Source organism: Zingiber officinale, chromosome 10A (genome assembly GCF_018446385.1).
Source record: "Zingiber officinale cultivar Zhangliang chromosome 10A, Zo_v1.1, whole genome shotgun sequence".
Classification (NCBI taxonomy): Eukaryota; Viridiplantae; Streptophyta; class Magnoliopsida; order Zingiberales; family Zingiberaceae; genus Zingiber; species Zingiber officinale.
Genome location: NC_056004.1, coordinates 90,451,743 through 90,461,526, shown reverse-complemented (window position 1 = coordinate 90,461,526; position 9,784 = coordinate 90,451,743). Strand labels below are relative to the sequence as shown.

At 39.6% G+C, this 9,784-nt stretch overlaps 1 pseudogene; it reads left to right on the top strand.

Moving 5' to 3' along the window:
• The first annotated feature begins 412 nt into the window (after positions 1 to 412).
• On the top strand, positions 413 to 8,719 carry LOC122026777 (annotated as a pseudogene).
• Positions 8,720 to 9,784: the final 1,065 nt, after the last annotated feature.

The following is a 9,784-nucleotide window of genomic DNA, read 5'->3' as shown; positions in this document are numbered from 1 at the left end:
CAAAAATCACTCATTTTGACAATAATCTCATTCCGAGTTTTAAAAATGTTTACTAAATCAAAAAGGTTAAATAATATAATCTTAGTTTGATAACTAAAGTTATCAAAGATTACCCCTAACAAAATGCAGTGTTAGAGGGATTTGGGATTTGTTGGTTAATTTGGAGTATTGGGTTTTGTCCTTGTCCTATTGGACGTTTTAGGGTTATATATATATATATATATATAATGGGGATTTGGTTTTGTCCTTGTCCTATTGAAGTTTGTGGGGTTACTTTGGGGTTGTGGGGGTTAATTTGATGGATTAAGTTGACAAATAATTATTTGATGGATTGGTTTTGTCACATGCACTTGGTCTTTTCTATTGATTCAGTTATTTAAAATGATTATCCTCGTCAGAGACCATCGTGTTCTGCTGATCCAGAACCGGCGATCTCCAGCCACAGCTCATGGAGATCTCACTCGTCTCCCACTTCGTCTCCTTCCTTTTCCCCACCTTCCTTCTCTTCTTCTTCTTCCTCCTCCTCTTCAAGCGACGTTCCACTCCTACTCCACCCAACTACGCGCCTCTCAAGGGATACCCTGTCGTCGGTAACATTCCTTATCTCATCAAGAACAGCCATCGCATACTCGACTGGTCCGCCCAACTCATACCCTTCTCCCCCACCGGAACCGTTACCGTCGCTCCCTTCGTCTTCACCGCCGACCCCGCTAACGTCGAGCACGTCACGAAGACCCGCTTCGCCAACTACCACAAGCCGGAGCCCATCATCGCCGCCATCAGCGATTGCCTTGGCCGCGGCCTCGCCACCACGAATGGTGCAGAGTGGCGGATCCACCGCAAGGCTGCCACGAACGAGTTCAGCACTGCCTCGCTCCGCGCCTTCGCTTATGAAAGCGCCTGCCGCACGCTCACCGCCCAGCTGCTTCCTCTGCTTTTGAGGGTTAGTCGGAGCGGAGAGGTGCTGGATCTCACGGACGCGCTCGAGCGTTTCGCCTTCGACCACACGTGCAGCCTCGTGTTCGGCGAGGGCGCCGGGTGCCTCGGCGGCGAGGGGGGTTGCTAGGGGGATCGGTTCTTCTGCGCATTCGAGACCGCCGCGCGCCTCTGCGTTGAGCGCGCGAAGCAGCCATTTACTCTCGTGTGGAGGATCAAGAAATGGCTCCGCGTCGGATCCGAACGGAGGTTGCTGGAGGCGATGGAGATCGTCCACGCGTACGTCGATCGGCGCATGCGTCGTCGGCCCGCAGCAGACTCCAGCGGCTGGCGCGACGACCTCATATCTCGCTTCACGGCTGGCGGCCACTCTGAGGAGTTTGTCCGCGACAATCTGATCAGTTTCGTGCTCGCCGGGCGCGACACGACGCCGTCGGCGCTGACGCGGTTCTTCTGGGTGCTATCTTCGCGGCCCGACGTGGTGGCCCAAATCAGGGGAGAGATCGAACGAATCCGATCTGGACGACGGCAAGGTGAAACTTTGTTCACCCAGGATGATCTGAAGCAGATGAACTACCTGCAGGCGGCTATATCCGAGACGCTGCGTCTGTACCCGCCGGTGCCGCTGGTGCCGAGGGAATGCCTGGAGGACGACGAGCTCCCCGACGGCGCGCTGGTGCGGAGGGGGTGGGTAGTGATGTACAACGCTCACGCAATGGGGAGGAGGGAAGCATTGTGGGGGAGGGACTGCGAGGAGTACAGGCCGGAGAGGTGGCTAGAGGAGGGGGTATTCCGGCCGAGGAGCTCGTCGGTGTACCCGGCGTTCCATGCGGGGGCGAGGGCGTGCGTAGGGAAGGAGGTGGTGATAGAATAAATTAGGTTGAGAAATATCAACACAAAACTTATGCATTCTATTCAAATTCTTAAGAAATTATAAACTGGATAGACAGAAAATTACGGAAGCGTACCAGAATCCATAGTATGCAGTCGATTTGGGCAAGATCTTCAATTTGCAGATCTTCCTTAGTATCCAGAGAGTTTTGTCGATGAGGAAACAAAACAAAAGCGTCATCTGCAAACTGGGACCATAACCCTTATTTATAGAAGCCTAAGTTGCTCATTTCTAATTTGGCCCCTCAACAAATTAGAAATTGCACATGGTATCCACATTAATTTATTCATAACAATTAAACCCTTAAGTCATATTCCTTAATCATAAATTAGATCACATTAAACTATGACTTCTTTAAGTGATGACATTAGACATTTATAATTACAATTATGGTCCCAAAATTCTAACAATCTCCCACTGGACCATATGTGTAAACTTATAAATGTTAACCTTAATGAGCTCATAACTTTTGTCATCATAGCTGTAGGGTTTCCTTAACAATCTCGTCCATTAATTATATAGACATAGGATCAATGTAGTCTTCGTTGTATTTTTCACAACTAAACCATCAATGGTCACATACATCAATATAATCAAATGACATCAATCAATTATGAATATGTGGCATGAAAATTACATGCAAGGTGATCTATTCATGTCAATTTTCAACTGGTCCTCTTTAACCAAAGAGAGATCAAAACTTTAACTTTATACAAAGTGTAATGAAGTAAACATTGAACTTTATATATGATCAGATAATCTCCAAATACATAAGTTCCAACAACATAACCAAACATGCATAGAAAACATATATAGTACAAACTCCCACTAGATCTAGACTTCACCAAATTTGATAACACTCATATAAGTGGTATGCTCATAAAATATATTGGGTAGTAAACCCTTTGTAAAAGGATTTGCTATCATGGAATTTGTGCCTATGTGTTCTATTAAAATTTGAGTCATCTGACCACTTTGCACTCTTTCTTTCACAACATGGAACTTGATATCGATGTGCTTCGATTTTGTCGAGCTCCTATTATTGTTAGAATATAATACAGCTGATTTATTGTCACAAAATAACTTCAGTGGTTTCTCAACCCTTCCCAAAATATGCAGCCCAGAGATTATTTTTGAGTCATATTCCATGATTAGATGCCTTGTAACATGCTATAAATTATGTTGCCATGGTGGAAGAAGCTGTCAATGCCTGTTTGGCACTTCTCCAAGAAATAGCTCTGCTAGCCAATAGAAAAACATAGCCTGAAGTGGATCTCATGCTATCTTGGCATCTCGCAAAATCAGAGCTAGAATATCCCATGATCTCAAGAGTATTTGACCTCTTATATGTGAGAATGCAATCACTATTTCTCTTTAAATATCTCATTACTCTCTTTGCTAATTTTCAATGATCTATTCTTGGGTTGCATAAATATTTGCCCAGCATTCCAACAATGTATGTAATATTCCGGCGCGTACAAACTTGAGCATACATAAGACTTCCTTCAGCCAAAGCATAGGGAATCTTTTGCATTTCTTGAGTCTTGAGGCTTCCTTTAGGGCATTGTTTAAGACTAAACTTGTCTCCTTTAGCGACTGGGTGTTTCTTGGTTGGCAATCTTGCATGACAAATCTTTTAAGCACCTTATCGATATAGTTCCTTTGTGATAATCCAAGAATACCTCGAGAATGATCTCGGTATATTTGGCTTCCTAGTACAAAAGATGCGTTACCAAGATCTTTCATTTCAAAATATCTAGATAGAAATCTCTTGGTATCGTTCAACATACCTATATCGTTTGTGGCAAGCAAAATATCATCAACATATAAAACCAGGAAGATATGCTTACTCCCACTGAACTTATGATACACACAATCATCTACCATATTTACCTCAAAACCAAATGAGATTATTATTTGATGAAATTTGTGGTACCATTGACGAGATGCTTGTTTTAACCCATAGATGGACTTCTTAAGTTTGCAAACCATACTCTTTGGATCTCCTAATACAAAGTATTCTGGTTGCACCATATAGATTGTTTCCTCAATGTCTCCATTGAGAAAAGCTGTCTTGACATCCATCTGATGAAGTTCCATATCGAAGTGTGCGACAAGTGCCATGATTGTCCTTAAAGAATCCTTCGTTGAAACTGGAGAAAAGGTCTCTTTAAAGTCAATCCCATATTTCTGAGTATAGCCTTTAGCTACAAGACGCGCTTTATACCTTTTCACATTACCATTTGAATCCCGTTTGGTTTTAAAAATCCACTTACAACCAATGGGTTTCACACCTTCTGGTAATAGGACAAGTTCCCAAACATTATTATCTTGCATTGACTTATACTCTTCATTCATTGCCTCAATCCACTTTTGAGAATTTGAATCTTGCATGGCTTGACGAAAGTTGATTGGATCATCCTCCGCCATACCATCATTTTCCTCATGTTCTTGAAGTAGTACTATGTAATCATCTGAAATAGCACTCCTCCTTTCTCTAGTGGACCTTCGTAAAGGCACTTGTTCTACATGCACTGGTTCTTGAGGTTGTTGAGTTTGTTCTTCTGGGAGTTGATTAACAATGTCTTGTTGTTCTGGTATTGCATTCTGATCACTGACAGGAATAAAATCCTGATCATTATTAGAAGCAATCATAGGAATATAAACCATTTCCTCTTGAAGAGTAGTGGGAATACATTCCTCCTCAAAAACAAGATCTGTTACTTTATTCTTCCCCCCAAACTCAATATCCTCAAAGAACGTTGCAGTTCCCGTCTCAAAGATGGTCTTTACTTTGGGATCATAAAACTTATAGCCCCGTGATCGCTCAGAATATCCAATAAAGTAGCTACTTACTGTTCTGGAGTCCAGTTTCTTTTCATGTGGCCTATATGGTCTAGCCTCAGCTGGACATCCCCAAATATGAAAATGTTTGAGACTTGGCTTTCGCCTTGTCCAAAGCTCAAAAGGTGTTTTAGTAGCTGCTTTAGTGGGTACTCGATTTAGAATGTAAGCTGCTGTCTTTAATGCTTCTCCCCAGAGTGACATTGGTAAGGTTGAATGACTAATCATACTCCTTACCATTTCCTTAAGAGTTCTATTACGTCGTTCAGCTACACCATTCATGCTTGGTGAGCCTGGCATGGTGTACTGTGGGACGATTCCACACTCCTCTATGTATTGAGCAAAAGGTCCTGGACGTTGCTCACCTGAACCGTCATATCTACCGTAGTATTCACCACCACGATCAGATCTGACTTTCTTAATTCTTTTGTTTAGTTGGTTCTCAACTTCAACCTTAAATGATTTGAAAACATCCAATGTTTGAGCCTTCTCATGAATAAGAAATAGGTATGCATATCGAGAATAATCATCAATGAATGATACAAAATATTGTTGACCATTCCAAGAAGGTGTTGGAAATGGTCCACAAACATCTGTATGTATCAATTCCAATACTTCTGTAGCTCTATATGCACCCTCTTTCTTTCTTTTGGTCTGTTTGCCCTTAATGCATTCAACACAAACATTTAGGTCTGTAAAATCAATGGAGTGTAAAATTCCATCCGATATAAGTCGTTCAACTCTATTTCTAGAGATGTGTCCTAAACGTTTGTGCCATAAGGCACCTGAATTTTCATTATTAAATTTACGTTTAGTACCACGTGATTCCACATTCAGGGTTTCAATATAAGAAGCATTTATATCAAGCATATATAGATTGTCATAAATCATAAGTGAACCAGTTCCAACAACAGTAGAATTAATAGATAAACTGAACTGACCGTTTTCAAATGAACAACACTAACCTAATTTGTCCAAATGAGAAACAGAAACCAAATTCCGTCTAAATGACGGTACAACAAAAGTATCTATTAAGTCTAAATAGTAACCAGTGCTTAACAACAATCTAAAATGCCCTATTGCTTCCACCTCAACCGACTTGCCATCACCCACATAAATGCATCTTTCAGCATCAGTTGGCTTTCGGTAGCTCAGGCAACCCTGCATTGAAACACTGATGTTAGTAGTAGCACCAGAGTCTAACCACCAAGTGTTTCTAGGTACTGAAGCTAAATTTACTTCAGAACAGACCAAAGTGAAAAATGTACCCTTTTCGCACGCCATGCATGGTACTTAGGACATTCTTTCTTGACATGATCAGGCTTGTTACAGAAGAAACAACCTTTCTTGTCTGTATCTTGCTTTTGTTTCTTCACATAAGGACCTTTAGTAGCTTCATTCTTTCTTTTGTTGCCCTTATATTTAGGGGTGCTTGCCAAATAGGCACTTTCAGCCTTGATTTGCTTCAACCTCTCTTCCTCTTGAACACAGTATGAAATGAGCTCATTAAGAGTCCATTTCTCCCTTTGACAGTTATAATTGATTTGGAACTGACTGAACTGGTTCGGGAGAGATATAAGCACTAAATGCACAAGCATGTCATCCGACAATTCAAGATTAAGTGCCTTCAACTTTGATGCAAGGTGGGACATTTCCATGATATATTCCCGAATATTTCCCTTGCCTTTATACTTCATGGAAATCAAGCTCTTCAGAATTGTGCTTGTTTCTGCCTTATCGCTTTTGGCAAAGCGCTTTTCAATCTCATCGAGATATTCTTTAGCTTTGGTGACACTATTAGACACCGCGCCCCTAAAAGCCTCAGGTATGCCGCGCTTGATGATCATAAGACTCATGCGGTTAGAGCGATCCCACTTCTCATATTTAGTTCTCTGTTCAGAGGAACTAGTATCTGTAGGAGCAGTGGGTTGCTCTGTCCTAAGCGCAAGATCCAGATCCATGCAGCCAAGAACAATTAGAATGTTCTCCTTCCAATCCTTAAAATTTGTACCATTAAGGATCGACACTGAACTTAAGTTAGCAGAAATAGTAGCAACATTTGCTGAAAAGAGAACACAAGAATTTAACATAAATAACATGCTCATTTTGAATTAATTAAAAACAAATGGCAAATCCCATCTAAAGATACCTAGTGCAACAACAATATCAAGTCTTTGGACAGTAATATTATTTGCAAGTGGTACTCTTTTCTGTAATAATCAAACACTAACAATAATGCATGACAAATAATAAACCTATCTTTGGATCGATTTATTATATGCATGAACTATAACAGATAAAACCTTATAATTGTTACGTGTTTATTATCACAAGTAAATGTATAATTTATTAAGTATAAATCTTCCTTTGGGCCGATTAATACTCACGTAAATATACACATTTACACTTTATTTAATACCTCAATAATATCTCAATATTTCAAATAAAATTAAATTCAAATAATAGAGGTCACTTTGGTGACATATAATTCAAATTTAATTTAATTTAAAATAATAGATATTAATAAACCTATATAATCCAATTAAATTAATATTATAAAATAAATTGATTTAATGGATTATCATTTAATGGGAGAAATTATATTACTGATATGTAATATTTTGATTCCTTAGTGACCGTATGCATCAAAATCCTTTTATCAAAATTCTAAAATATAAAATTTGATAAAACTTGTTATCCTTAAACATGGCCTCACTCCATGTACGTGGCCATCAAGCCAGGTACTGGCCTCACTCCACGTTCCACGTACGTGGTTTTTTTTTTTTTTTTATTTATTTATTTTTTTTAATGCCCATTTTCAAATATAATAATAAAATATGAAATGGAAGAAGCGTGTCCATCTTTTTTCCCAACGTGGCCATCGTTTCCTTTGAACGTGGCGTCAAAATTTCCAAAACCACGTAACTGTTTATCTCCATCAACCCATCGTGCGGAGGGAAGAAACGACCGCCAACCGACGGCAGCCTTTCAATCTGTCGTCGACGCCGCTCCTTCTGGCCGAACCACTGCCAACCGACAGCATTCCAAAAGGATCGACCAACGCAGCGACGTCCAAATATGTAGATTTTGTATGAAGAAATTGTTCGTTTATTTCTTCCTTTCTTCGCCGCACGCCTCTATGCTACACAAAACCGCCCGAACTACCGGGGCAGCCGCTGGCCCTTTCCTTTGTCGGAACGCCTGTCACCCTTGTCGCCGGCGTCTGCTTGTGCAGAACCAGCGAGAGGCAGCCAACTCGCAGTAGGAATTTTTAGTTATTTTTCTCTGCCAGTTGCGATACTGTTCATAGTGTTTGGCTTGGGAGCAAGCGGTGAAAATTGCGATGATAAAATAAAATTGCAATTCAACCAAAACCGAAATTATATAAAGATAAAACTTTGTACCCAGAATAAAAAAGTTTTCCTAAGAAATTGGAATAGAAGGCTCTGATACCAATTGATAGAATAAATTAGGTTGAGAAATATCAACACAAAACTTATGCATTCTATTCAAATTCTTAAGAAATTATAAACTGGATAGACAGAAATTACGAAGCGTACCAGAATCCATAGTATGCAGTCGATTTGGGCAAGATCTTCAATTTGCAGATCTTCCTTAGTATCCAGAGAGTTTTGTCGATGAGGAAACAAAACAAAAGCGTCATCTGCAAACTGGGACCATAACCCTTATTTATAGAAGCCTAAGTTGCTCATTTCTAATTTGGCCCCTCAACAAATTAGAAATTGCACATGGTATCCACATTAATTTATTCATAACAATTAAACCCTTAAGTCATATTCCTTAATCATAAATTAGATCACATTAAACTATGACTTCTTTAAGTGATGACATTAGACATTTATAATTACAATTATGGTCCCAAAATTCTAACAGGTGGCGCACCTGTTGATGAAGGTGGTTGGGGCGAGCGTGTTGGAGAAGTTCGATGTGGAGGTGGTGGAGGCGAGTGGCCGTCGCCGGCTGCTGATGACAATGAAGATGGAAGGAGGACTGCAGGTGAAGCTGAAGCAGAGAAGAGCGTATTAATTACCCTTTAGCGAGCTGTGTCATTCATAAACGCCAGGGATTTATTCTTGATTTCTATCCTTTTTTGGATTTGACCAGTCAATAACATGCGCACATAGTTACCTTAATTGATGTGTGTAAGTTCGTTTTTAATATTAATGTTAAATTTAACGGTAAGGGTGCACCTTCAATTTGGGATTATACAAATTGCATCTCCTTTCCATTTTATCCGTCAGTTGACTTTTTTTTTTTTCTTTTCTCTTTTTACTTTACTCTTAAATTAAATTAACTTTTAATGTAAACTTTAATAATCCTCTAATCTTCTTTTTATTAATAAAATTGGTTCTCAATTTTTATTAATCTTCTTTTATATTTCTTTACTTTTTTATTAAAATTTTAAACTTTAAAATTAATAAATTTAGAGGATTATATATTAAATTAAATAATTTAATTTAAGAGGTAAAAAAAGAGGAGGAGAAAAATAAAGATAGTCTAATGCAAATAAAAGAAGAAAGAGAAAAAAATAGAGTTAGTTTTCGGGAGAGTTAAAATGGATAAAAGATGTATTTTTTTGGGTATTTTTAAATCTGGGGCGATATAAAATCTTAGGTGCACCTTTTAAATCTGGTCAGATATCCGATTAGTCTGTTGATCTATCTGGACTTTGCACTAGTTATCCGATCTCGCAGACCTAGCTGAATTTCAGCATGGTGTCTGGTCCTTTGAACTCGTCAATTCCTGCACACTCGGAAAGTAATTAGATCACAAAAATACTTAACTTAACTCACTTGTCATTTATCAAAACCTGAGTTAGAACATTAGTGCAAATTACACCAACACAAAGTACCTCAAACTGATGATTCTCCTGAACGAGTAAAGCTAGAGTTTTCCCAAGAAATCCTAGATTATCAGCTGCCAGCTCACTTCTGACCTTTGTCGATTAGAGAGTATGGAGGATCGGCTGATCCCGAAGATCACCTACTCAAGTGTAACAACAGCGCCACACTCCGCCAATACACTGATGGAGTCAAATGTTGAGTGTTTCTCACTACATTGTTCTTCGTACAGAGATAGTTCAAAAGATTG